The following is a 25,820-nucleotide window of genomic DNA, read 5'->3' as shown; positions in this document are numbered from 1 at the left end:
TTTATACCGTACTCTCCCAAGCTCTTAATACAGTGTTCTGCATATTGTAAAAGCTCAGTAGATACCACTGAGTGAAAGAATGAACAATGCAAGACAACAGGTAGTCTCATTTACAGCCAGTCAATTGTATTTATTGAGCGATTTCTGTGTGCAGAGGACTTTACTAAGCGTTTGGGAGAGTAAAATATAACAATATAACAGACACATTCCCTGCCCACAATGAGCTACTGGGCACGCAGAAGGGCAAGCACGCACATGGAAGACCTCGCTCCCCTGCCTGTATCGTGAGAAAGGCGGAAATGCTTCACTGCCAGAATCACTGAAGCCAAATCCTCCCGACAGAGAGATTAGTGCCAGCATGTAAGGCCAGCCAAGTCCACTAAGTCAGATGGTTCCTAGGCCAGATGCCTCGTCTGCAGTGACCATCTTCTTGGGTCTGTTCCCCTTAAGCACTTTGATGCTCACCCCACTTCCAAAAGCATTTACACCCCTGTACTCCGCATTTCTCCTAACTGTAATTCATTTTAATGTCCATCTTCCTCTCTAGACTGTAAACTCCTTCAGGGTAGAGATCATGTCTGCGTATTGTTCATTCATTCAGTTGAATTTATTGAGCGCTCGCTGCATTCAGAGCACTATACTAAGCACTTGGGAGAGTATAATGCAATAAGCAGACACATTCCCCGCCCAAGGGCTTAGAAGAATGCTCTGCAAAAAGACACTCCCAGTAAATACCACTGATTGGATTGACTTACTAAAGTGGAACAGCACTATCAATCAATGGTATTTGAGTACTTACTGTGTTCAGAGCACTGCACTAAGCCCTTGGGAGAGTACAATATAGCAGAGTTGGTAGGCACATTCCCTGCCCACAACAAGCTTACAGTCATAATCAGTATCTATTACCTAGCCTGATGTCTCAACAACACCGCATCTGTTGTCCAAGTGGCTCTGCCCAAACCAAGAGATTTCAGACCAGCTGCCGGGGCAGTGGGTTTAAGTTACACCAGGGGTAGGGCACACAGTTATCTACACTTCACACTGCACTTAGGTAATTGAGAATATATGGCATTGTTTTCCCAATTCAATTCTGAAATATCTTCATGGAGCATTTATTTCTCACCACGATACAGCAGCTATTTCCACTTGTGCTCTCCATTGACTTAAAAGCCAAAGACGACAATCCAAGAGGGATCATGAAGTCCAGGGGTCACAAATTCTAATTGGATGGGGGATTGCTGAGTTCCTGGAAGATTTACGACCAACCATTTGAAAATGCTCTGTATCTTTACTTCTCTGGTAAACCAAAACTTGATTGACTATGTCAGTTAGTTGTGACAAATGATTTAAGCACAGTAAAAAGAGTTTTAATAGGTACAAATTCTGCTGGATACCTGATCAACCATCTTGTAGTGCCTTTCATTAAAAAACTGTCAAATATTAGATGAGGAACAGAAAACAAGGGGGCTTTTTTGTTGTTTGGTAAATATTGTGTTTGACTTCAAAGAGACTTAGTCTTTGGCTTCATTGTCACCCACTCAGATCTATTTCTAATTTATCAATTTTGCTACAGTCAACAATTTCCCTGACCTGTTGGACCAATGACTTCTCTTTAATTCTGAAATCTCCTCACCAAGTCTCACTTCTTTAACTAAATCCCTCAAGCGTCTTTTCTTTTTTCAGCTCAACAAACCTTAACCTTGGCCAACCTCTTCTCTTCCGTCTCCAAATTACTGGACAAACCTAGCCCAGAACTTTATACAGACAAGGACATAGTGCTAACATGTCATGGTTAAACCCACACAGAACAGAAGGAGGAATGTTACATCAATAATCCATACTGGAGGTAGAAGAATGCACAGAAATTGAGAAACCACCACAACTGTTTCTTGCACTTTCAAAAATTCTCTTAGATCTGAAGACCTCTCAGAGTTTCAAGGCCGTAACAAAATCCCCAACCCACCCAGAACCTCTCGTTCAACCTATGATATTCTGTTAATTCTACCTTCACAGCGTCTCTAGTACCCTCTGGACAAGGGTAAGAGTTGAGATGCAGACACCAGGCCAAATATTGCCCTCGCGGTCACCACTACATGATTTTCTTAAGACCTCTGGGCTAATCAAAGAGGAAAGCATCAGTAGGTGAGCCCAGGGGCCTGTGGTGAGTCTGATCGAAGGGCCGTCAGAATGGAGCTATGAGCTCAACATGGGACTGGCCAAGCATGACCTAGTGGAAAGAGCACAAGCCTGGGAGTAAGAAGTCTTGGGTTCTAATTCCTGCTCTGTCACATGTTTGCTTCATGACTTTGGGCAAGTCATTTAACTTTTCTGTGCCTCTGTTACCTCTTCTGTAAAATGGGGATCAAGACTGTGAGCCCCCTGAGGGGCAAGGACTGTGTATAAACTGATTATCTTGCATCCACCCCATAGCTGAGAACAGTGCTTGGCACATAGTAAACGCTTAAATACCAAATCATTATTATTATTATTATCATCCTGAATAGCATAGAGACGAAGTCTGGCCACCCACCTCCCTCCATCTGAATCAGGAGGTTGGCTTGGTGGTTGTCTGACTCCTAACGCTTTTAAATTACAGTCCCCATTCTGGTTCACAAAATGCCAGTTGGCCCATGGCCACCAATCAGTGACACCAAAGGCACAGTCACCAGGCAGGCAGGGGCTCTGTTGTTCACAAGAAGGAATTGGGGACCGAAAGGTCCTTAGATTTGGGTACCCCAGAGGCCCACCCATTTTATCCTCCTCTAAGCCTGGCTCTGCTTACGCAGTTCTTCCATTCATGTGCCCGCACACTATAACCCGGTGACCGGAAAGGCAACCAACAAGCCAGTTTGCCACCTTGAAGAGAAAAAAACAAAAAAAGGCTACAGCCGGATTTCCCCATTCCCTTTTGCTCCTAAATCAGTGGTATTTTTGAGTGCATAGAGCTTTACCAGTCACTTGGGAGAGCACCCCAGAAGCAAAAGCATATGATCCCTGCCCTCAAGGAGGTTATAATCTGAATCAGGAGGCAGGTGCATTCTAAGCCAGCCTGAAGCCTCAGAATGGAGGGAGAGGAGAGGGCAATTCTGGAAGTACCAACAGCTCTAAGGAGACATGTGGTGAGAATGAGCTTGGGTGCGTGAATGAAGGAACACTGCTGGGAGCAGCTTCAGAATCTGGAACCGGGGTATGAGACGAGGGTGTAAGTCAGTGAATGAGGTGCTTGGAATCCCATATAATAATAATAGTTGTGGTATTTGTTGAACACTTACAATGTGCCAGATACTTTTCTAAGTAATAGGGTAGATACAAGATGATCAGGTTGGACAGAATCCCTCTCCCACAAAGGGCTCACAGTCTTAATCCCCATTTTACAGATGAAGGAACTGAGACACAGAGAAGTAAAGTAACTTGCCCGAGGTCACCTGCGGACAAGTAGCGGAACTGAGATTAGAACCCAAGTCCTTCTGACTGCCAGGCCCGGGCTCTATCCACTAGGCCACTGTCACTCCATTCTTCCCTCTGAGGATTTTCTTTTCCTCCCCTCATGCTACCAGTCCTTTCTCTCTAGTCCCTTTAGTCCTAAAAAAGTCTCAATAGCTCAGCCTCCCTAGTGAGGCCTTTACCCTGAACCGGAAAACCTGTCTTTCCCCAAGTGCCACCCCAGATGGAAGGTAAACATTCTGTCAAGCACATGGCCCAGGCCCTAACCTACCCCATTTTGTGGCCAATCATGATCCCTACAAGATCCAGTGTTCCTCTTTTTCCCCACATAAATCTCCTCTGTGATGGAACTTCCCCTCCTCATCTTTCAACTGAGAAGAGAGGCTCTATTCTTCGCACTTTCTACATGTTTTCATGGGGAACTCATCCATTTATATCGGCCCAGCTATTGGGAGGTGATTTATTGGGCTGGGAACATCACTCAGATGAAGTGGAGGAAGGATAACAATGACGACTGTTCTATTCATAGGGTTTCCACTACCACCTCTATGCAGTGTACTATCTTAACTTCTTCCCTGCTCAGTTCTCCAAGTGAAAGATTCTCCCGGTCCAACAGAGTTTGAGCAAAACTCCAAACCCAGCTGGAGTTGACCTCTAGGAAACCCAAGAGAGAACACAAGAGTTATAAGTGCCAGACACCCTCTATCTGTAATTCTTAGAAAGGTGGCAAAGATTGAGGGGAACCAAGAGAAGAACGAAAAATAAGACTTAATTGGCTACTCAATGTCCAAACAGCTGTGCTCATATTAATTACTGCATTAGCAGTGATTAATTGTCAGATTTTACCATATGTGCAAGAAAGTTTTCAGGAACAAAGGAATGTCACCTTCTCTGATGATTTCCTGTATGCCTTGCCGGTTAATACTCAAACCTACGCATTTCCTCTTTTCGCTCTACTGACCTCACATATCTAAACTTATATACATTTAACCCTTGCCAAGGACCAGCTTCCACTGGCTAGAACCCATGCCAAGACATTACTTGGAATTCTGTGAGCCTCCTGGATTTTTCCTTCCCACCTAAATTAAAAGGCCCCCCCGATATCCTAGCTGGCTTCCTGTTTCTGATACACTGGAAAAACCTTTGGTGGATGGCAATGCCAACTCCACTGGACCCTCTTCAAACTTCTTTTGTACCCATTTAATTTCTCATTAGGGAGTTTCTTGCCCTTGCTTAAGTGAGCTTCCCATTGTATAGATGACTGTAGCTTGTCTTGGATGGCCTTTCTTATTGTGATGGTCAGCCAAAGATGTCACCTGGTCACCTCCTTTTTCTCCACCGGTGGTAGGCAACTCTGGCCTCCATTAGAAGGCCTTTGAGTCATCTCCAGGTAGGTGGCTTTGTTGAGCCTCTTGTATTAATCATCATAATAAATGATACTAAATACTATGTGCCAAGCACTGTTCTAAGGTAGATTCAAGAGAATCAGGTCAAACACAGTCTCTGTCCCACACAGGGCTCACTGCCTAAGTTGGAGGGAGTAGGATTCAGGAGTCCGTCCTTCCCCCCTGCCCCCTTGTGTAATGAGAATGAGAAAGAGATTGGGGAAGAAAGTGGGGTTCACCCTTCCAGATACTTCTGGGGCAAGAAGCCACAGACAACCTTAGAAATTTTGAACTAGAGGAATTCCCTAGGGTACTTACTCCAAGCTTGAAAACTTAAGAGATTCCAGATTTGGATTCTATTTCCCTCTGAAGTTCATTGTGGGAAGTGAATGTGTCTGTTTACTGCTGTATTGTACTTTCCCAAGTGCTTAGTACAGTGTTATGCACACAGTAAGTGCTCAATAAATATGATTAAATGAATAAATTTCTCTCCATCTTTCTATACCCGTTTCCCTTCTCTTCATATATATCTGTCCCTTAAGTTTTCTCAACTCTCCCTCTTTCACTAGGATTTGGACAGAAAAGGGGTAGAATATTCATTCATTTGTATATATTGAGCACTTACTGTGTGTAGAGCACTGCAGTAAGTGGTTGGAAAGTACAGTTAGGCAGCAAATAGAGGCAATCCCTACCCAACAATGGGCTCACAATCTAGAAGGGGTGGGGAGTAGAATATCCACCCCTTCCATCTACTCTGTGCCCACAAACCTTCCCTAGATCAGCTAATGAGTGGGACACTATCTCTAGGCAAACAGACAAGACATACCCACCTTGCCCAACCCATATTTAGCTAAGCTCAAGGCTCCTGGCTTTTCAAGAAATGCAAGACTATCTCAAGAATGCAAGTAGGTGTCTATTTTTGAACTGCTGGTCGTATGACTTTCCAAGTAGTACAGTCCAGGTCACCTCACTGAATGGAGGAGCTAAGGAAGGTCCAAAAGAGGAAGACAACAATGGACAATCAATTTGCCCCACTTGTGTAGAAGAGAAGAGGAAGCTACTCCTGTAAGGGCTAAAGCTCTAGTTTTTAAGTCAGGACCCAACAGTTCTGGTCAGACCAAACACTCACACTTTTAAAACAAATAACCTAATTTTAAAAAAGGTCCATTTAGCCCAGAGGAAAATCCCTCCCAAGAGTTTTCTGAAACACCCACTCAGTGTTTAAGGTGTCATCATTCAATAGACAATGCCCGATGTCTCAAAAATTCCAAATTCAGTTGCTCAACTCCAGAACGCTCTAGACTATAAACTTCTTGTGGTTGGGGATTGTGTCTTTTATACTCTCCTGAACACTTCATACATTGTTCTGCACACAGTAAGTACTCGATACCATTGATGGATTGGGATAGTCCATCCATCCCAATCCAAGGGATTTCGGAGTCCCATTGAAATGCCTCTTGTTCTGCTTCTGCAAATTTTAAAACATAGATTTAGCTCTGATGCAGTCACATCCCATCCCTGTGTCCCTCCCTTTGCCTTTTGCTCATAAAGCAATGCTCCTGCAGCAAGTCACATCTGAACCGTTCCCATTCATTCATTCATTCATATTTGAGCACTTATTTCTTAGAAAGTACAATTCAGCAACAAATAGAGCCAATCCATGCCCATAATGGGCTCACGGTCTAGAACGGGGGCGACAGACATCAAAACAAGTAAACAGTCACCAATAGCAACAATATAAATAGAATTATAGATATATACATATCATTAATAAAAAATAAATAGAATTATAAATATGTACATACTTACACAAGTGCTGTGGGGCAGGGAGGGGGTAGAACAGAGGGAGTGAGTGAGGGTGATGGGCAGGGCAAGGGGAGCAGAGGAAAAGGGGGGCTTAGTTCAGCCCCCATCCTGACCATCTTCAGCGGCATCTCCGTGACCGGAGCTGTCCGTCTGGAACCACCGCCACTGCTCATGGAGGGAAGTCAAGGTGACCTGTAAACCGTGATGCAATTACCTTCTGCACACCAGATCTGATCATGGGTCCCTATTCAATGTGCCCCCGGCTCCAGCCGGAGCTCAGCACGGATGCCGCCAAGGAAGAGGGGACTTTGAACATCCCTACAAGGGGCCACACGAATGATAACAGGCCATGTAACAGCGAAGATGGGGAAGGAGGTGCAGTGGGCGGTTGAGGAATCATTCAGGTCCTAAAACAAAAGATGGCATCTCCCCAAAAGCCACTTATTGATACTCTATCAATTTCTGGGTACCCAGTTGATTTGTACGAGGAGAGCCATGAATCGAGTTTAAGAGAGGAGTCAAGTAATGGTGACCAGAATCTTAGTAGGAACACATCACCGCTCATTTGCTTGAATCTGAGAGGCAGATGGAAATAAGTCGGGATGGGCCGGGGGGTGGTTGTCACCATCCATCAGTTTGTGGCCAAGAAGGATCCCCAGCTCCAGAGATTTTTATATTGCTAGCTCCCCCAGAACCATCTATGCTATTTATTGAGTGCTTACTGCATGAAGAGCACTGTGTTAGGCGTATAGGAGAGTACAATACAATGGATTTGGTAGACCTGACCCTGACCCCAAATGCCCCAGACACCGTGCTAGCACTGGGGTAGATACAAGATAATCAGGTTGGACACAGTCCCTGTCCCACTTGAGTCTCACAGTCTAAGAGGAAAGGAGATCGGCTACCTAGTCTCCATTTATAGCTAAGTACACTGAGGCACAGAAAAGTTAAATGACTTACCTAAGGTCACACAGCAGGCAAGTGGTGGAGCTGGGATTAGAACACAAATCCCCCGACTCCCAGGCACTTGGAGCTTCCCTCTATTACAACAGCTGCCCACATACCTTCCATTTCCTCCCAAAATGTTTCAGTGGGGATGGAGGTGGGCAATCCAGGACTCCACCTTCTCTAATAGACCTCAATGGGTCAGCTAGAAAGCAGTGACAGCACTGCAGAACAAGGTCACTTCACTGTAATCAGATGTTCCTCCTGCCAAGACATATTGCTAACAAAGATCTCTAACTCCGATCAGCATTGAGACCCATCTGCTCCCCTACCATCTCCTTCCAGGTGAAGTTTTGCCCATCTCTAGCAGATTGAAGGATGACAACCAGCATGGGGGTGGGAGGTGGTCACCGATTGCTTGTTGGAATCACCAGGTTGGAATCAGGAATGCCTAGGAACCCTAGTGCGGTAGCCTTCAAGTGTGAGGACTGGATGGGTTGAAGCCAGCCAACCAGCTCCTCCAATACTGGGGGCGGTCAGAGAGAAGGGGGACGGGGGGAGTGGACCAATCGGAGCTTCGGCAGGGAAGGCTCACTGAGGACCTAAGCTAGAGAAGCAGTGTAGCCTACTAGAAAGAGTCAGATGACCTGGCTTCTAATCTCTGCTCCACTACTTACCTGCTGTGTGATCTTTGTCAAGTCATTTAACTTCTCTGTGCCTCAGTTCCATCTGCAAAATGGGGATTCAATACCTGTTCTCCCTCCTACTTAGACTGTAAGACTCATATGGGACCTCTTACCTTGTACCTATCTACCCCAAAACCTAGTACGGTGCTTGAATGGTACGTAATAAGCACTTAAATACCATCATTATTATTATTGGAAATCCATCTTTATTGGATTCCTGTGGGACCACTATGCGATGAATTGCTATTCATTCATTCAGCAGTATTTATTGAGCGTTTACTATGTGCAGAGCGCTGTACTAAGTGCTTGGAATGTACAATTCGGCAACCGACAGAGACAATCCCTGCCCATTGACAGGCTTACTATTCTCTCCAGGCTCAGCCCCACAGTACTTATGTACATATCTGTAGTTTCTTTATATTCATGTGTCTCTCTCCGTCATGGGTTCGACTCCCAGCTCTGCCACTTGTCAGCTGTGTGACTGTGGGCAAGTCACTTAACTTCTCTGTGCCTCAGTTACCTCATCTGTAAAATGGGGATTAACTGTGAGCCTCAAATGGGACAACCTGATGACCCTGTATCTCCCCCAGCGCTTAGAACAGTGCTCTGCACAGAGTAAGCGCTCAACAAATACCAACATTATTAAACTGTAAGCTCCTTGTGGGCAGGGAACAAGCTCACAGCAAGCAATCAAATACCAGTGACTGATTAATTGATCACGTTCCACGGCCCAAACTCCTCTGCCTCCAGAACTAGGGCTCCCCCTCTGTAGCTCCGCTTGGGTTCACCTGGAAAAGAGGAATCTGAGCCACAGACGATGCTGGAAGTACGAACCAGCCTGAACACTGCTCCGGTATAAGAAAAAGTGCCAAGTGCCGGGGTGACAGGGAGGGGGCAGGTCGTCTTTGTCTTCACTGTCTTTAATTAGCAGGCGCTAAAACTCCACCTCACCCATTTTATTCTATTTTAAGGCCCCGAGCTGCATGCCAGTGGCTCAGTATAGCCTCAGACTGTGAGCTCACTGTGGGCAGGGAATTGGTCTGTTTGTTGTTGTAATGGAGTTTCCCAAGCAATCAGTACAGTAAGTACTCAATAAATACAATTGAATGAATGCCATACATAGAGCCTAGGGCTAACTAGGATCTAGGCCTGCTCTGTGACCTTGGTCCAGTCAGTCACCTAAATTCTTTGTGCCTCAGTTTTCTCATCCACACAAATGGTGATGACATAGCTACCTGTTCACCCTCCCTCTTAGATTGGGAGCCCCTAGGTAGCACAGCCCCTCTCAGGATCTCACCTGGAGAGTTTCCCGTACTTTACCAGTCTCAGCTATGGGAAGGAGAGTCAAGCAGAGGCCTACCCATTCCATTCCTAGCTTGGCCAGTGGCTAGCGAGTGGCAGGCAATCTGCCACAAGTCAAAACTCACCCGTGCTGGGCAGCAGGGGCATGGGAGAGAGTCGAGGGCAGAGACTCAAGTTTACTGAGCAGAAGGAGGCAATGGTAAACCACTTCCATATTTTCACCAAGAAAACTCTATGGATCCACTACCAGAACAATTTCAGATGGAAAGCGAGGCGTTCCGGGAGAGCCGTGTCCGTGCTGTCCCTGTGGGTCGGATACGACTCGTTGGCTTAAGACAAGAAGGTAGGACAGAGACTGTATCTGATCTAGTTATCTTTTATCTAACCCAGTGCTCAGCACTGTGTTTGGCCCAAATTAAGTGCTTAATAAGAATCATCATGATTATTATTAGGCTGATCACCCACCTCTTCCTTCCTGGAAGCCTGCTCTCTCACTGCTGGCACCCTCTCAGATCACCTCAAAAGCCCTTTGGGATAGGTCGGGAAGGGGGATGACCGGAACCACTGGTGTTCTGGTTAGATTTGTTTCTTTTCAGCACTGAGCGATGGGTAGTAAAGGGAGGTGGGGAGAGGAAGGTGAAGAGACTAGGAAAAGAGGGAAGTCAGGCAGCTGCGGGTGCTGCTGCTGACCCGTGTCGGCCTCCCTGAGTCAGCTGCGATCGCTCTGCTCTTCACCTCACCTTCACAGCCAAGACGAAGGAGGCAGGAAGCGTGGGGCTGCGGAGTCCAGAGAAACTGCTGCTCACCCACACCCCCAGAAACAGGGTGAAGAAGGATAGCCGGTCTTGGGGAACATCAGAAAGGCAAGGAGCATGATGACTGGGGGAAGATGTGATGAAGACAAACGCTGGGATTCCAAAATCCAAGCTGACCACTGGAAATACGAAAGCCAGAGCCTGAAGGATCCAGCCAGTCGTAGAGTAAGTGACAGAATTAAGAATCAGAGCAAGGCTCTGTGTTCTCGTTATTTTCACACGTCCCATTCAACCCTGCAGTTCTGGTTCAAGCAGAATTTTAATTGGCTTTCAAGGAGGAAGGAAGAAGCAGTCCTTAAAGTGACAGGGCTTTAATATGAAGAAAGACATTTCCCACCGAGTGGCCATATCTCTTGGCAAGGGGAGTGTTTCACAGCTCTCTGGGTACCCCCGAGGTCCAGGGTGAAGCACCAGAAGCTTCTAGAAAGAAAGAAAGACATTAACACAGCTGAATTCATCATCACTATAATAATAATGGTGGTATGTTAAAGACTTACTCCTGCCAAAATAACCAAGTTAATCCCAGTGCCCACCTCACATGGGGGTCATAGTCTAAAGTAAGAGGCAGGGGCAGGTATTGAATTCCTATTTTAGAGGAAACAGGCACAGGGAAGTGATTTGGCCAATGTCACAGCAGGCAAGTGGAAAGTCAATAAGGATCAAACATTTATTGAGTGCTTACTAAGTGCATGGGAGAGTACAATATAAAAGAGTCAGTAGACAAGTTCACTGCCCACAAGAGCTTACCCTACAGAGGGAATTAGAACCCAGGTCCTCTGACTTTCAGGCCCATGGTCTTTCCACTAGATCATGCTGGGGAGGGCGTGCTTGGGAGAAGCAGTTAAAAAATTAAAACCATGAACCAGGAAGGCAGCTGCTCTTGGTTCTCAGGACTCAACAGAGGCAATGAAAAACTCAGAGCCAACTCTAATGGCATTCAAGAGTGCCCGCTACTGCAGTCAGAGAGGACTTTAATGACCCACACATCTGCTGGGTGACAAACCGAGTGAAATACAGATCATCAAAATGACAGAGAGCAACATCACAATTCGGTAACTAGACCAGAATCTATTCTGCCCCATTCCTCATCCTACAAGAGAGATCGTGTCTCAGTAACTAAAATCTGAAAGCAGATGCCCAGAATTCTTATTTCTGACTTCAACTGAGGACAACCTTGAACAAGCCTTCCCTTGCCCTCACTATACCCCCTTATTTTTACTAATGGAGGCAAAAAACTCTAGTACCTCCCTATTTTCTTGAGGATCTTCCAAAGTGACTCTAAAATTCAAAAAAGAAAATCAAGGAACTCACCTTTCAAAATCTCCAAGTTCAGCTGTATTAGCTCTCACACAGCATCTTTCACCTTCAAAGTACTTAAACTAGAGGATACATTTTTCATCCCAATTTCTCCATCAGAAAGACGCATTCGCTGAATAGACCTCAAATGCATGAACTGAATATGACGCACTGAACCTTGATCAAAAATAATGGGACTCATTCACTCTTTAGAACAGTTCGGAGAAGATTCTTAGAACATTACATTTAGGTATCAACTGGGCAAGTATTTATTCTGTTGAACGATATGAGATTCTTCCTGTGCTCAGAGATGTTGCTTTTTGTATTATTTCCGAAAGGAAACCATATTTAAGACCATTTTCATGGCCAAGAGACCTGTGTCAATCAATCAGTGGTATTTGTTGAGCACTTACAGTGTGCGGAGCACTATATGAAGCTTGGGGAAGGTACAAGGTAATAGAGTCCTCAAGGAGTTTACAGTCTACAAGGGGAAGAAAGACATTAAAATAGATCGTGGGAGAGGATATAATAGAGCATAAGGATATGTATAAAGGTACTGTGGGTCTGTGGTGAATATCAAAGTACTCAAAGGGCACCCACACAAGCATGATGTCAACACAGAGAGATGAGCAGATAGGGAAAATGTGAGCTGCTTGTGAGCAGGGGACGTGTCTACCAACTCTGCTCTATTCTACTCGCCCAAGCCCTTAGTCAGTACTCTGCACACAGTAAGTATTCAATAAATATGAATGATTGAGGGCTGTTTCAGTATACTGCTAAGCAATAATGTTTTTATTATTTATCATCCCTAAGTGTATCTCCGTTTCATTAATCCAAAACTACATTAACTGAAACTTAACTGACTGGAAGCAAAATTAAGCTTCTCGCCTCTTGGCAAATCCCTCCCTATGTCAGTTCTGGACTCATCAATCAAATCAATCAACCGTATTTATTGAGTGGTTACTAGATGCAAAACACCGTACTAGGAGCTTGGAAGAGTACGATACAACGGATTTAGCAGACAGGTTCTCATCAAGTTAGTTCACTTCAGGAAGTTCATGGCACTTATCTATGTCTCTGAAAATGTATTTCCAACTTTGGGGTTTTTTCTGAATGTTTCATATTTCTAGCCTTGGCTATTATGTTTGCTCATTTGTGCTCATCTCATCTCCCCCCGGTCCCGACCATTAGATTGGAAGCCCTTTGTTTCTCCTTCTTATGAACTATGCCCTGCCTACAGTAGGTGCTCAGTGAATATGGCAGGCAATCTCCCTACATTCTGAGGAATTAGAATTTACATTTTATTCCTCCTGAAGAAATGCACAAGGTGAGCATCTCATCTAACATGAGAAACATTTTGGCCTTGTTCATCTATCAACAGAGCGGTCCAATGATGACCGCTGGTGTAGTCCCCCACCTGTCTCTTCAAAACACCCATGCCCCCATGACCACGTGAACTTAGCTCTATCTTCTAGACTGTGAGCCTGCTGTGGGCAGGGATTGTCTCTGTTGTTGAACTGTACTTCCCAAGCGCTTAGTACAGTGCTCTGTACACAGTAAGCACTCAATAAATATGATTGAATGAATGAATATCTTGGCTTTCATTACTGATTCTTCTCAAAGTTCTAAAAATGAGGAAAACATAGCATTTCAGGTAAATTTTCCAAAGTTGCTAAATAGAGGAAGAACATCCAGCAAGTCAGCAAAGGTCTCTTACTTTGACACCGGGGACAGATCACTCCAGTCCTGATTTTGCCTCTGGGCAACTCGGCATAAGAAAGACTTTCACAATTTTCGGACGGAGACAGAAAGAGAGAGAGAATAGTCGACACAGAGACGGAAGGGCTGCAGGGATTTTACTTCAAAGAAATACCATATGTGAAGCTTGGCTAAGCAGCTGAGCTGGAAGAGGAATATGATAACTGGCTACCCTCAAGAGATCTGAAAAGTTTAAGGACTAGAGGGGTTTGAAGCAGGGGAGTGAGGGAATAAAAGGAAAAGTATGAGCACAATACAGGGTGCATACTTTAAGCACTTTCAATTCGGGCACCAACTTCTCCCTGGTGTTCAATTATTGTTCTATAAGCATTACTGGGCTTGAGCCAATGAGCCAAGCACCATGAGTTTAACTCACTGGAAGGTGTTCACTCCTCACCCATGTCAGGTGATCTTGTGATCTCCCACAAGATCAGTAATGATAATAATAGTAATTGTGATACTTGTAAAGCACTTAATGTGGGCTAACCACTTTATGGATTGCTAAAGTGGATACAAGATAGGTTGGGCACAGACCCTGCCCCACATGGGGCCCATAGTCTAAGAGTGAGGGAGAACCGATACTTAGTCCTCATTTTACAGATGAGTAAATGGAGGCACAGAGAAGTCAAGTGACTTGCCCAAGGCCACCCAGCAGGCAAATAATAATAATAATAATGATAATAATTCTGGCATATGTTTAAGTGCTTATTATGTGCTAGGCACTGCGATGGATATAAGCGAATTGGTTTGAGTGCAGTCCCCGTCCCAAGGGGGTGTCACAGTCTCAAAACCTCATTTTACAGAAGAGGTAACTGAGGCACGGAGAAGTGAAGTGACTTGCTCAAGGTCACAAAGCAGACAAGTGGCAGAGCAGGATTAGAACTCATGATCTTCTGACTCCCAGGTCCGGGCTCTATCCACTATGCCATGCTATGACAGAGCCAGGATTAGAACCCAAATATCCTGACTCCCAAGATCATGCTATTTCCACTAGACTACACTGCTTTGACAGTGACAAAAAATGCCCCAAGAACTGGAGAGAAATCTTCATGACCCCTCTTTCCCCTCTCCTAGCTGTCAGCCAACATGCAAGTGGGTGGGGATGAGAATTTAAAGGCCCCGCTAATTACAGAATTCATAGACCCAGAGATAGAAGCAGCATGGCATAGTGGATAGAGCACGGCCCAGGGAGTCAGAAGATCATGGGTTCTTTCAATCGAATTTATTGAACGCTTGCTGTGTGCAGAGCAGCGTACTAAGCGTTAGGAAAGTACAATTCAGCAACAGATAGAGCCAATCCCTACCCAACAATGGGCTCACAGTCTAGAAGGGGGAGACAGACAACAAAAAACAAAACAAAATGACAGGCATCAATACCACCAAAATAGATAAATTAGAATCATATATACACCTCATTAATAAAATAGAGTAATAAATATGTACAATATTTACAAGTGCTATAGGGAGGGGAAGGGTGTAGAGCAGAGGGAGGGAGTAGGGGCAATGGGGAAGGGAGGACCTACTCCACCACTTGTCTGCTGTGTGACTTTGGGCAAATCACTTCTTTGGGTCTCATTCATTTATTCAGTGTTTTTATTAAGCACTTACTTTGTGCAGAGCACTGTACTAAGGACTTGGAAAGTACAATTCAGCAACAGTGAGAGACAATCCCTGTTCACACCCGGCTTATTATTATTTATGAAGCACTTACTGTGTACAAAGCACTGTACTAAGAGCTTGGGAAAGCGTAATGCAGCAATAAACGGTGACAGTCCCTGCCCACAACGAGCTCACGCCAGCTCCCTTCATCTGGACAGGCCGACCCTGACCTCAGGCAGCCCCATTCCTCCAGCTTGGGGGTGGGTCTCAAAGAGGGGCGGAACCACCATTGGGCAAGGTGGGTAGCCGCCCCCGAGCCCTGGACATTTGAGGTGGGGAGGGCCTTTCCTTTTGGGGGTGCCTCTGTCATGTCTCTCATAGTCCCAGTGTTCCTGAGTCTTCAAGCCTCACCTTCACCCCCTCTAGGATTATAGGCTCAAGATAGCTCATCCGTAAAATGGGGATTGAGACTGTAAGCCCCAATGTGGGGCTCCTCCTTAACAAGCAATTTGTCTCCCCCCCTCTAGACTATGAGTTTGTTGTGGGCAGGAATGTGTCTGTTGTTACACTGCACTGTCCCAAGCGCTTAGTACAGTGCTTTTCATAAATTAAGCACTCAATATGATTGAATGAATGGGATAGGGACTGTGGCCACCCCAATTTGCTTGTATCCACCCCAGCGTTTAGTACAATGCCTGGCACATAGTAAACACTTAATTCCACAATTATTATTATTATAACGCATGTGAATTGGAAGCTTTCAACTCCCAGTGCACAAACGTTGAACCCAGACCACTCCTGACCCCAGTGTAGACTTGCCTTGAGCCACACAGGACCCGCTAAGGGACCTAAATGCTGAAAGTGGGGACATCTATCATGCTGAAAGGGAGGCACAAATGGTAGCCTTCTTCCCACCCTCCAGTTTAGTGTTCCTTGTACCATACAGTCCTTTAATGATTCCCTAGGAGACAGTCAGTGCTGTTCCAGTTCATAAAAATTGCATTGCCCAAGTCATTTAGTCCAGCCCCTGCCTCCAGACACATCCAAAGAGAAGTCTCTCATTCTGGGTAACTGATTTGCTCCTGCATTCCCCATCAACTCAGTGTTGAGAAATAAATCCTAAGTGGTCTAGCCAAAGATAGACTTGTTCCTAGAGAGAAAGGCTGGAACCATCACTAGAGTCATTTCAAACTGCTCCAGATACACTTTGGGGGAGTTGAAAGAAAAGGGAGAGAAGAGAGTGTGCCACATAACTGAGCAGTCCCTCCGCTCTGTGTGTTTGAGATCATAAAAATTAGACAGAGGAATTTCAATCAATGGTATTTGTTAAGCACTTACTATGTGCCAGGCATTGTTCTGATCACTGAGATAGATTCACCCTAATTAGATCATCATATTTATTGAGCACTTACTGTCTGCTGTACACTGCACTAAATGCTTGATATAATAACACATTCCCTGCCCAGAATGAGCCCATATAGGGCTCACAGTTTTTTGTTTTGTTTTGTTTTGTTTTTGTTGGTATTTGTTAAGCGCTTACTCTGTGCAGAGCACTGTTCTAAGCACTGGGGGAGATACAGGGTAATCAGGTTGTCCCACGTGAGGCTCACAGTTAATCCCCATTTTACAGATGAGGTAACTGAGGCACAGAGAAGTTAAGTGATTTGCCCACAGTCACACAGCTGACAAGTGGCAGAGTCAGAATTCGAACTCATGACCTCTGACTCCCAAGCCAGTGCTCTTTCCACTGAGCGACGCTGCTTCTCACAGTTTTAATCCCCATTTTACAGATAAGGTAAATGAGGCCCAGAAAAGTGAAGTGACTTTCCCTGGGTCACACAACAGAGAAGTGGTGGGGCTGGGCTTAGAACCCATGTCCTGTTGACTTCCAGGCCCATGCTCTATCCACCTGGCCACGCCGCACTTACTGTGTGCAACGCACTGTGCTAACCGCTTGAGAGAGTACAATACAACTGAATTAGCAGACATTTTCCTGGCTGGTGGAGGTGTTCACATTCCTGGAGGTAGTGGGAGGCTGAACTACATAACTTGTTGAGGGCCATTCTGCCAGTCTCCACTGGGACATTTATGGGAACACAGAGATACGCAGGAGGTGAAAAGTCATTTGGATATTTATCCCAAAAAGTCAGACAGATGCCTGGCACCCAAAAGCCTCCATGCATCTGAAAATTTCTCCAGAAAGTTAGACTTCCTCAAGAGAACCCAATGGGAAGTGAGCAGTTTTTAAAAATGGTATCTGTTAAACTCTTACAGTGTGCTAGACCCTGTTCTAAGCACTGGACCCCTGAATGCCTAACTCTCACTGCTCCCCACATGGACCCAGCTTAAGCGTGTACAGCAAGGCTGGGGCCCTGAGTTGACATTTTTAATTTCCAAACGGAGGAGGGGAGGAGGAGTGGCAGGGAAATCAGAGCCTAACGAAAGCAACCTCACCCAAGCCATATTTTACAAAATATTTTTCCTTTCTAAGTTTTCTGGGAGGAGGAAAATAAAGAAAGAAAAATCAAAAGAATGGAAGAGTCAGAGTAGAGAGAGACTGGAAAAGAGGGAAGGATCATTGAAGAAGACAGCCAGGTGAGCCCGCGGTTGGTGAAGAAATATGTGTCTTAAGAAGCAGAGTACAAAGCTCCAGAGGATGTTCAGCTGGGAATCATAGAGTTAATGCCCAAACCACCCAGGTCTAGGTGTTTCTCAATTTGTTAGATTCAGTGACCCTCCCTCCTTATTCAGGCATTGAGTAGTGATGAGGAATAGTGAAGAAAAGAGATGCCTAGAAGACCAGCATAGCAGTTCAGCATCTTGCCTGGGGAAGTTCTAGACTGCGCCCATTCCTAGCTATTGCTCTGTGTTAACAGTGATATCACTAATGCATAAAGCAAATGAAACATCGCCCGATAGATGCTTAGCTTAAGGGGACTGAAGGTGATGGGAATGAGATTTCTATCCCCCTCTCTGACTTTTATCATCTAGAGACACAATTAGTAAAGGGTAAAGCTGGCATCATCTTTTAGATTGCAGTCTCCTTAAGGGCAGAGGCCATGGCTCATTCTTTATTGTTTTTTGGGTCCTCTGGCACAGAATCCTGCACTCAGTGCCCCATGATTACTGTTGATTCTCAGGTGAGTGGAACTCTCAATTCCCCAGCTGCAGTTAGATTTTAAGTACTCTTGCTATTCCACTGGGGTTTTTTTCCACAAGGATATGACATGAGTTGGAAACTCTGTCTCCCAGTCTCCTTAAGCACTAACTTCTGCCAAAGGCTTAGATAATATGAGGATTCTCTGGCTTAAAAGTACACTCAAATGAAGTTGGAGCCTCTCAGAGGAAGTCCCACATCCAGGGCTCTACTGATAAATTGTGTAATTCAGTACTCGTCTGGAGCTATGTGTTTAGGAGAATGACACTGAAAGCTGAAGAGCTTCGGAGTTGTGGTAGTGTCTAAGGGTTGCCACCTAGATTGCACTTGAAGCTTTTCAAACAGTTTCATCAGCATCTCCTACAAGCCATCTTCAGACTAAAATGGCAAGACAAGGTCACCGCCACTGAGGCTCCAGAGCACAACTCATCGGTAGCGAGGCAATGTCGTTCCCAACACGGCTTCAACAGAGCAGGACACGTGAGGAGAAAGAACTGCCGACTTGTTCATCCCAAGCGCTTAGTACAGTGCTCTGCACATAGTAAGCGCTCAATAAATACTATTGAATGAATGAAAAGAACAGCAGCAGGCTATATAAGCAGTTGTCAGTCAGTCCTACTCATTGAGTGCTTACTGTGTGCAGAGCACAGTACTAAGCGCTGGGAGGAGTGCAAAAATAAACAGACAGTCCCTGTCCACAATAAGCTTACAGTATGGGGGGGGAGACAGACAATACAAATAACAGATAAGAACACAAGTGCTGTGTGTATGATGAATTGAAATTAGGTATACGCAAGTAGGAAGGGCATAACAAACATTTTAAGACAATTCATTCACATTTATTGAGCACTTACTATGTGCATTCACATTTATTGAGCACTTACTATGTGCACAACACTGAACTAACTCCTTGGGAAAGTACAGTACAACAACAAATAATGACATTTCCTGCCCACAAAGAATTTAGTCTGTGGCTGGGTGAGGGAGAAGAGACAGACGGTAATACAAACAAAATTACAGATATGTACATAACTCTTGTAGAGCTGGGGGTGGGGAGGGGACGAGCAAAGGGAGCAAGTCAAGGCAATGCAGAAGAAGGGTGGGAGATGAGGAAAAGTGGGGCTTAGTCTGGGAATGCCTCTTGGAGGAGATGTGCCTTCAATAAGGCTTTGAAGGTGGGGGAGAGTTATTGTCTGTCAAATTTGAGGAGGGAGGCCATTCCAGGCCAGAGGCAGAACGTGTGCTAGGGTTGGAGGCAAGACAGGTGAGATCGAGGCACAGTGAGAAGGTTTGTACTAGAAGAGAGAAGTGCACGGGCTGGGTTGTAGAAGGAGAGAAGTGAGGTGAGGTAGGTGGGGGGGGGGGGGGGAGGTGATAGAGTGCTTTATAGCCAGTGGTGAGGAGTTTTTGGTACGGAGATGGAGGGGCAACCTAATGAGCTGTTGCCTCAAATAATGCAGCTTATCAGTGGGTTGTTGGGAGACGGAGGCAGCAGACGGACTAGCTTTGTGCCCAGCAGTCAGGAAAGAGATTGCTCTCTTCAAACAGATTATGGTACTGAGACGGATTAAAATATGACAGGTTCGGCAAATGGCAAACAGTAGCATGATAAGGGAGGATCTTGATATCTCATATCTCACAGATGGATTGTTAGCCACGGATAGGTCTTTTAGCCACTCCCTTATATGTGGATAGGATCTCCATGACAGTCACATTTTCGAATTTGAAGGCTCCCTCCCCCTCCACATATTCCAAACCACCACACTCCCCACCTTCAAAGCCTTAGTCAAATCACATCTCCAAGAGGTCCAATTAAGCTCTCTTGCCCCCTCCCCCATCAACCAGGCACTTGGATCTGTACCTTTTAACACTTGCTATTCACCCCAACCTCAGCCCCACAGCACTTATGTACATATCCGTGATGAATTTGTATTGCCTGTCTCTCCTTTTTGACTGGAAGCTTCTTGTAGGCAGGGAATGTGTCTACCAAGTCCGGTGTACCGTACACTGAGACCAAGTGCTCAGTACAGTGCTCTGCATCCAATAAGCATTCATAAATGCCACTGACTGATTTACACAGTCACCTAGACCTCCTCTGTGGCCATTTAGCCCATGCTTCTGGCTTCAGACAGGACCATGCCTGGCCATCATATAGAGAGCTCTCTCTTCTAAAAGGTGACAGAGGACACTCCTCAACCTCCCCCTGTTCCTCTAGGGTCTAGCCACCCTTCCTCCCATGTAGGAAGATTTCCCTCTACCTCCTAAATTCCCCATGCTATAACTGGAGTCCAATTTCTCTTCTTCTGGGGATGCGGAATAACTGATTATCAGCTTTTCCCACGCCGTATAATGAACAGTCCAGAAACTTGGCAAGGGCTTCTCTCAAACATGCCTTACACATAAGGCAGAGAGGCGAAAGGAGCCGTCGGAATCTCCTCCCTGGTTCCCGTTGCCAGACGTGGGTACTACAGTCCCCTGCCCCCTTACACAAAAAGATACAAAATCTGAGACCCAGCTCCATTTCTATGTAGTGCCCAATAGCAATCCCAGGGGAAGGGAAAGGATCCTTTAAAAAAAAACAAACCCAAAACAAACAAAAAAGACAATGGAGGTTAACATAGATAAATTGCTTCCAAGTACACGTAAAGGAAACTGGTCACCTGGAGAGAGGCAGGATAGATTTTATGGGATTTGAGGACACAAGGGGAAGTGGAGCCAGAAACACCTTCAGTTGTGTGCACCCTGAAAGCCACCCTGACAAAAGAATAATTGAATGAAAACCTTTCCTTGTGTCCCTCCCGTCAAGGAAAGGTTGCTGGTCTTCTTCACTTTGGGGGCCCCTGGGGGATTTACTGTGATCACCCCCCGGGGACCCAGCAGGGACCGCACTGTTCCGAGAGAGTTAAAAAGGAAGAACAATGCACTGTACAGGAGCTGCTTTCCTTGACAAACCCGTGGCGGTCGGGGAGGGAACGACGACCTTATACAAACGATGCCACAGAACCAAAAATTAAACTAAACCATCTAGGTTTCTGTCTCCACATTTCCCAGCCACGAGAATCAAAGGCTCGGTCTACCTGCTCTGGGAATGAAGACTACGAATACACCCCCCCCCCCCCCTTCCCTAGTTCCCTCTCCCCAAACCCAGTCTGCGGTGGAGACATTACAGCAGAAATGCTTTTCCCCGCGCTCCCGAGAGAAGGGCGACGGAAGGGAAAACTCAGGAGAGAAAAGGCAGAAACACCTCTGCTGGGCAGGGGTTACAGGTGAGGGAGGGAAAGAGAAAGAGAGGGAGGGAGGGAAAGAGGGAAGGAAAAGAAGGAGGGAGGGAAAGAGAAAGAGGGAAGGAAAGGAGGGAGGGAGAGAGAAAGAGGGAAGGAAAGGAAAGGAGGGAGGGAGAGAAAGAGGGAAGGAAAGGAGGGAGGGAAAGAGAAAGAGGGAAGGAAAGGAAAGGAGGGAGGGAGAGAGAGAAAGAGGAAAGGAAAGGAAGGAGGGAGAGAGAAAGAAAGAGGAAAGGAAAGGAAGGAGGGAGAGAGAAAGAAAGAGGGAAGGAAAGGAAGGAGGGAGAGAGAAAGAAAGAGGAAAGGAAAGGAAGGAGGGAGAGAGAAAGAAAGAGGGAAGGAAAGGAAGGAGGGAGAGAGAAAGAAAGAGGGAAGGAAAGGAAGGAGGGAGAGACAGAGAGAAAGAGGGAAGGAAAAGAGGGAGGGAGGGAGAGAAAGAGAAAGAGGGAAGGAAAGGTAAGAGGGAGAGAGAGGGAAGGAAAGGAGGGAGGGAGAGAGAGAGAAAGAGGGAAGGGAAAGAGGGAGGGAGAGAGAGAGAAAGAGGGAAGGAAAGGAGGGAGGGAAAGAAAGAGAAAGAGGGAAGGAAAGGAGGGAGGGAGAGAGAGGGAAGGAAAGGAAGGAGGGAGAGAGAGGGAGAAAGAGGGAAGGAAAGAAGGGGGGGGGGGGGAGGAAAGAAAGGAGCCCCAGGCGCCAGTCCTTGGGTGGGGAGTGAGAAGTCAGCGCTGCCAGCAGCCCGGTGGCCCGGCATCCCGGAGAGCTTGCTTCCAGCCCTCCCTGGACCTCTCTGCGGGCTGATCTTTCCTCCCCCTGAGCCCGGCTTGTCCCCGCAAACGCAAGCCAGCTAGCCCACCGAGGGGGAGCCGCGACAGCGAGCCGGACCACCGACAGGCCAGGGAGGACCGGGACGGACCAAGGCGGACCGGGGCGGACCAGGTCGGAGCGGGACGGACCAGGACGGACCGGGCTGAGCAGGACGGACAGCTGGAGGAGGCAGGGGTCTCGGGGGTTGCAGGAGCCGGCCCGATCGGGACTTCCCCTGCCCCTGCTACCCGGCTTGGGGCGGGTCCGGGGGTTCCCCTTCTATCCGCCGCCCCCCGTCCCCCTCCGAGGGGACGTCGCTCCCCAAGTCCCCGGCCAAGAGCAGCAGCGAAGAAAGGAGAGGGGGATGGGGACGGTGAAGTCACTCACCGCGGGGCAGCTCCTGCCGGCTCGGGGAACGGGCGGGGGTCTCTGCAGACGGCGAGGTCCACCGCCTTTGTCTGGGGGCCGAGTCAGAGACGACAGAGATGGAGAGAGATGGCAGACCCCCAAGCCGAGGATCGCTAGGTCTGGCGACCCCCGATCTGCTGTCAGCGCCGGAGCCGGTCCTTGCCACCACCCGGCCGCCCTCCTCCTCCACCTCCTCCTCCTCCTTTCCTCTTGCTCCTCCTCCTCCTCCTCCTCCTCCCAGCCGCGCCCCCTCCTCCTGTCAATCACCCGGCCGGCCTGGCTCCCACCTGCTGCGGCTGGTGCGGGGATGGGGGTCGCCGGGGTCCCCCGGGACGCCCAGCGGGAGAGCCGACCCTTGCTTCTCCTCCCCGGCCTGCTTCCCCAGCCCGGCCCGGTGGATAGGTCGAAGGGTGAAGGGCAGCAGAAGACCCCCTCCTCTCCCTCTCCCCCCGTCCCCCCATCTTCTGGGTCACGAGATCTGGGTCCACCTTGCCCCTCCGCCTCGTCCCCAGTAATGATGTTGGTATCTGTTAAGCGCTTACTATGTGCAGAGCACTGTTCTGAGCGCTGGGGGGATGCAAGGTGATCAGGTTGTCCCTCATCGGGCTCACGGTCTTCATCCCCATTTTACAGATGAGGTAACTGAGAAGAAGTGAAGTGACTTGCCCTAAGTCACACAGCTGACAAGTGGCAGAGCCGGGATTCGATCCCATGACCTCTGACTCCCAAGCCCGGGCTCTTTCCACTGAGCCACGCTGCTTCTCTATCCTTCCTCCCCCCCCCCCCCCACCCCCCATCTCCAGCATCCCTCCTCTGGCCTTCCTCCCCTCCCTTGTCCTCAGCCTGAGGGGCCCCACGGCCCCTCTGCCAGGCTGGGCATTCGCCGGGGTCGGAAATTTGCCCGGCCTGGGGCTCCTGAGGCTCTCAGGCCGGCTCCAGTCCAGCCCTTGTCCACCCTTAGCCGTGCTAGTTTCAGTTTGCTTCCGAACTAAGTTTGTGAGCCTGAGATCATCTGCGTAGCTCAACCCCCCCCCCCCAAAATAAGAATTAGTAGTACTGCAATACTAATAGCGTTTATTAAGCACTTTCTTTGAGCAGAGGACTGTACTAAGTACGGGGAAAGACTATATAGGAGGGAATTCATAATATAACAATAAAGGAACTTGTTAAGCGCTTACTGTGGGCCAAGCACTCTTCTAAGTGCTAGGATAGGTATAGATTAATCGGGTTGGACACAGTCCCTGTTCCACAATGGGCTCACACTCTTAATCCCCATTTTTTTTTTTTTTTACAGATGACATAGCTGAGCCCCAGAGAAGTGAAGTGACTTCCCCAAGGTTATGCAGCAGACAAGTGGAGGAGTCAGAATTAGAGCCCATGACCACTGACTCCTAAGCCTGTGCTCTAACCACTATACCATGAAACACGGTCCCTGTCCCTGGGGCAGGGAGAGGGGGAAATTTTTCATGATCTAAAAATGAATTCAATTCCTTGGGAGTCATGACAACAGCAAAAATAAGATGATATTGTATTTATTCAGTGCTTACATTTGTTCTATTAACTCACCCCTGAGCATCAACTCACCACCACAGTAGGGAGGAATACGAATTGCTAGACCCATTTTACAGATGAGCAAAGATCCTGAGAGCTTAAGTGACATGACTAAGATACATCTGTGGCAAAACAAAATTGAAACCAGATATAAGGGTTTAATGCTGTTTACACTAGAAGACACTCCATCTGGACAAAAAAGGTTTCCCAGAATTATGTTTAGGATCGGGCCAAAATAATCCTCTCTTCTATATCAACAAGTCAATCGCATTTATTGAGCACTTAGTGGATTTTTTTTTAGGTTAGAGAAGCAAGTTGAGGGTAATTTTCTTGAGGCCATTTTTCTTTTGTTGTAGTATTTGGTAAGTAAGTACTCTTTGCCAGACACTGTACTAAGCACGGGGGTAGATATGTTAGGTCGGAAATAATCCATATCCCACGTAGGGCACACAATCTTAATCCCCATTTGACAGGTGAGGTAACTGAGGTACAGAAAAGTTAAGTGATCTGTCCAAGGTCCAACAGCAGAAAAGTGGTGGAGCCAGAATTAGAAGCCAAGTCATTTGACTCCTAGGCCCCTACTTTATCTACTAGATCACACTGCTTGTCTCTTTCAAAGAACACTCTGGAAGAGTTAATTTTCCTCAAATGGTAAGTATGTTTTCCCAAGACAGGGAATGGCCTTCCTCTAAATTGCAGGATATACTGTGAAATATGCCTTTGCAATCAGAGCCCATTACAAAGTACTGGGAGTAAAAATGAAGGGGAATGCAGGGTATGTATTTATGCATGCTTCATTACCTTTGTGCCTCCTGGCTTGGCTCTCCTCTGAGTTCTTCTAGCAGGAGACAGGTTGTTCCCAATCCCTACACCTTAAAGAAGTCTCCTGGAGTAATTGCTAACTGGGGAAAGGATGGGAAGAAGTCAGATGAGAATACCTCCTAAAACCAAAGAGACTCCATGTTGTTCTACACCACCTCTACCCTATCTATTAACAACCAATCAACATCGTCCCTGTTTCAGAAACTCCTGTGGGTGCATCAGATGTTTTCCATTAATCAACATCCATCCCGCCACTTCCCTAAATGGAGCAGAATGGCCAGGGAGAGAACCAACACTTAAGAGAAACAGTATTAGCTTCAGAATAAGAAATCCTTTTCCTTAACTCAGCTTAAGGCATTCCATCATCCCAAGTGGCAGGTTTGGAAAGATCTGACAGGGTTAGATCCCTCCTGCCTGACATGGCTGGCCTCCACAAGCCTAACTGTCTCTCCTCTCAATAAATACCACCAATCAACTCTCTTCAAGTTCCTTTCCTGAAACTCCCTCCAAAACTGTCCTATCCCACACTGCCTTACTTTACTCCCCACTTCCAGCCTCTTGTCACTTAGTTTAAGAAGTGTAAGAGGAAAACCTGACCTATACAGTGTTCTCCATCAGAGGGGAAGATCCAGTGCAGTTGTCTTCCGTTTGTGTGCGTGACCTGGGAGAATTCATGGAGTTGTTCATGCATTGAACATGCACATGGAGAATTCTTGCACATAGACTAAACCCCATTGCCTCAGATTCACCCAGGGCTTTAGGCA

General features: G+C 46.8%; 1 protein-coding gene and 1 non-coding gene across 2 annotated transcripts in view; one reads left to right on the top strand and one right to left on the bottom strand.

The window, feature by feature from the left end:
- The window catches only part of MAPK4 (mitogen-activated protein kinase 4), a 153,113-nt gene extending 130,251 nt beyond the window's left edge, over nucleotides 1-22,862 (bottom strand). The window contains 1 exon segment of the mRNA XM_029061403.1: nucleotides 22,663-22,862. The gene's annotated coding sequence lies outside the window, so the exon portion shown is untranslated.
- Nucleotides 9,546-9,683, top strand: LOC114810998. Its single transcript, XR_003758683.1, has one exon. It is a non-coding gene; the product is annotated as a small nucleolar RNA SNORA7 (small nucleolar RNA).
- Nucleotides 22,863-25,820: the final 2,958 nt, after the last annotated feature.

The sequence above is a fragment of the Ornithorhynchus anatinus genome, chromosome 3 (assembly GCF_004115215.2).
Source record: "Ornithorhynchus anatinus isolate Pmale09 chromosome 3, mOrnAna1.pri.v4, whole genome shotgun sequence".
Taxonomy (NCBI): domain Eukaryota; kingdom Metazoa; phylum Chordata; class Mammalia; order Monotremata; family Ornithorhynchidae; genus Ornithorhynchus; species Ornithorhynchus anatinus.
The sequence above is the reverse complement of the archived record's forward strand: the minus strand, read 5'-3'. Positions and strand labels throughout refer to the sequence as shown.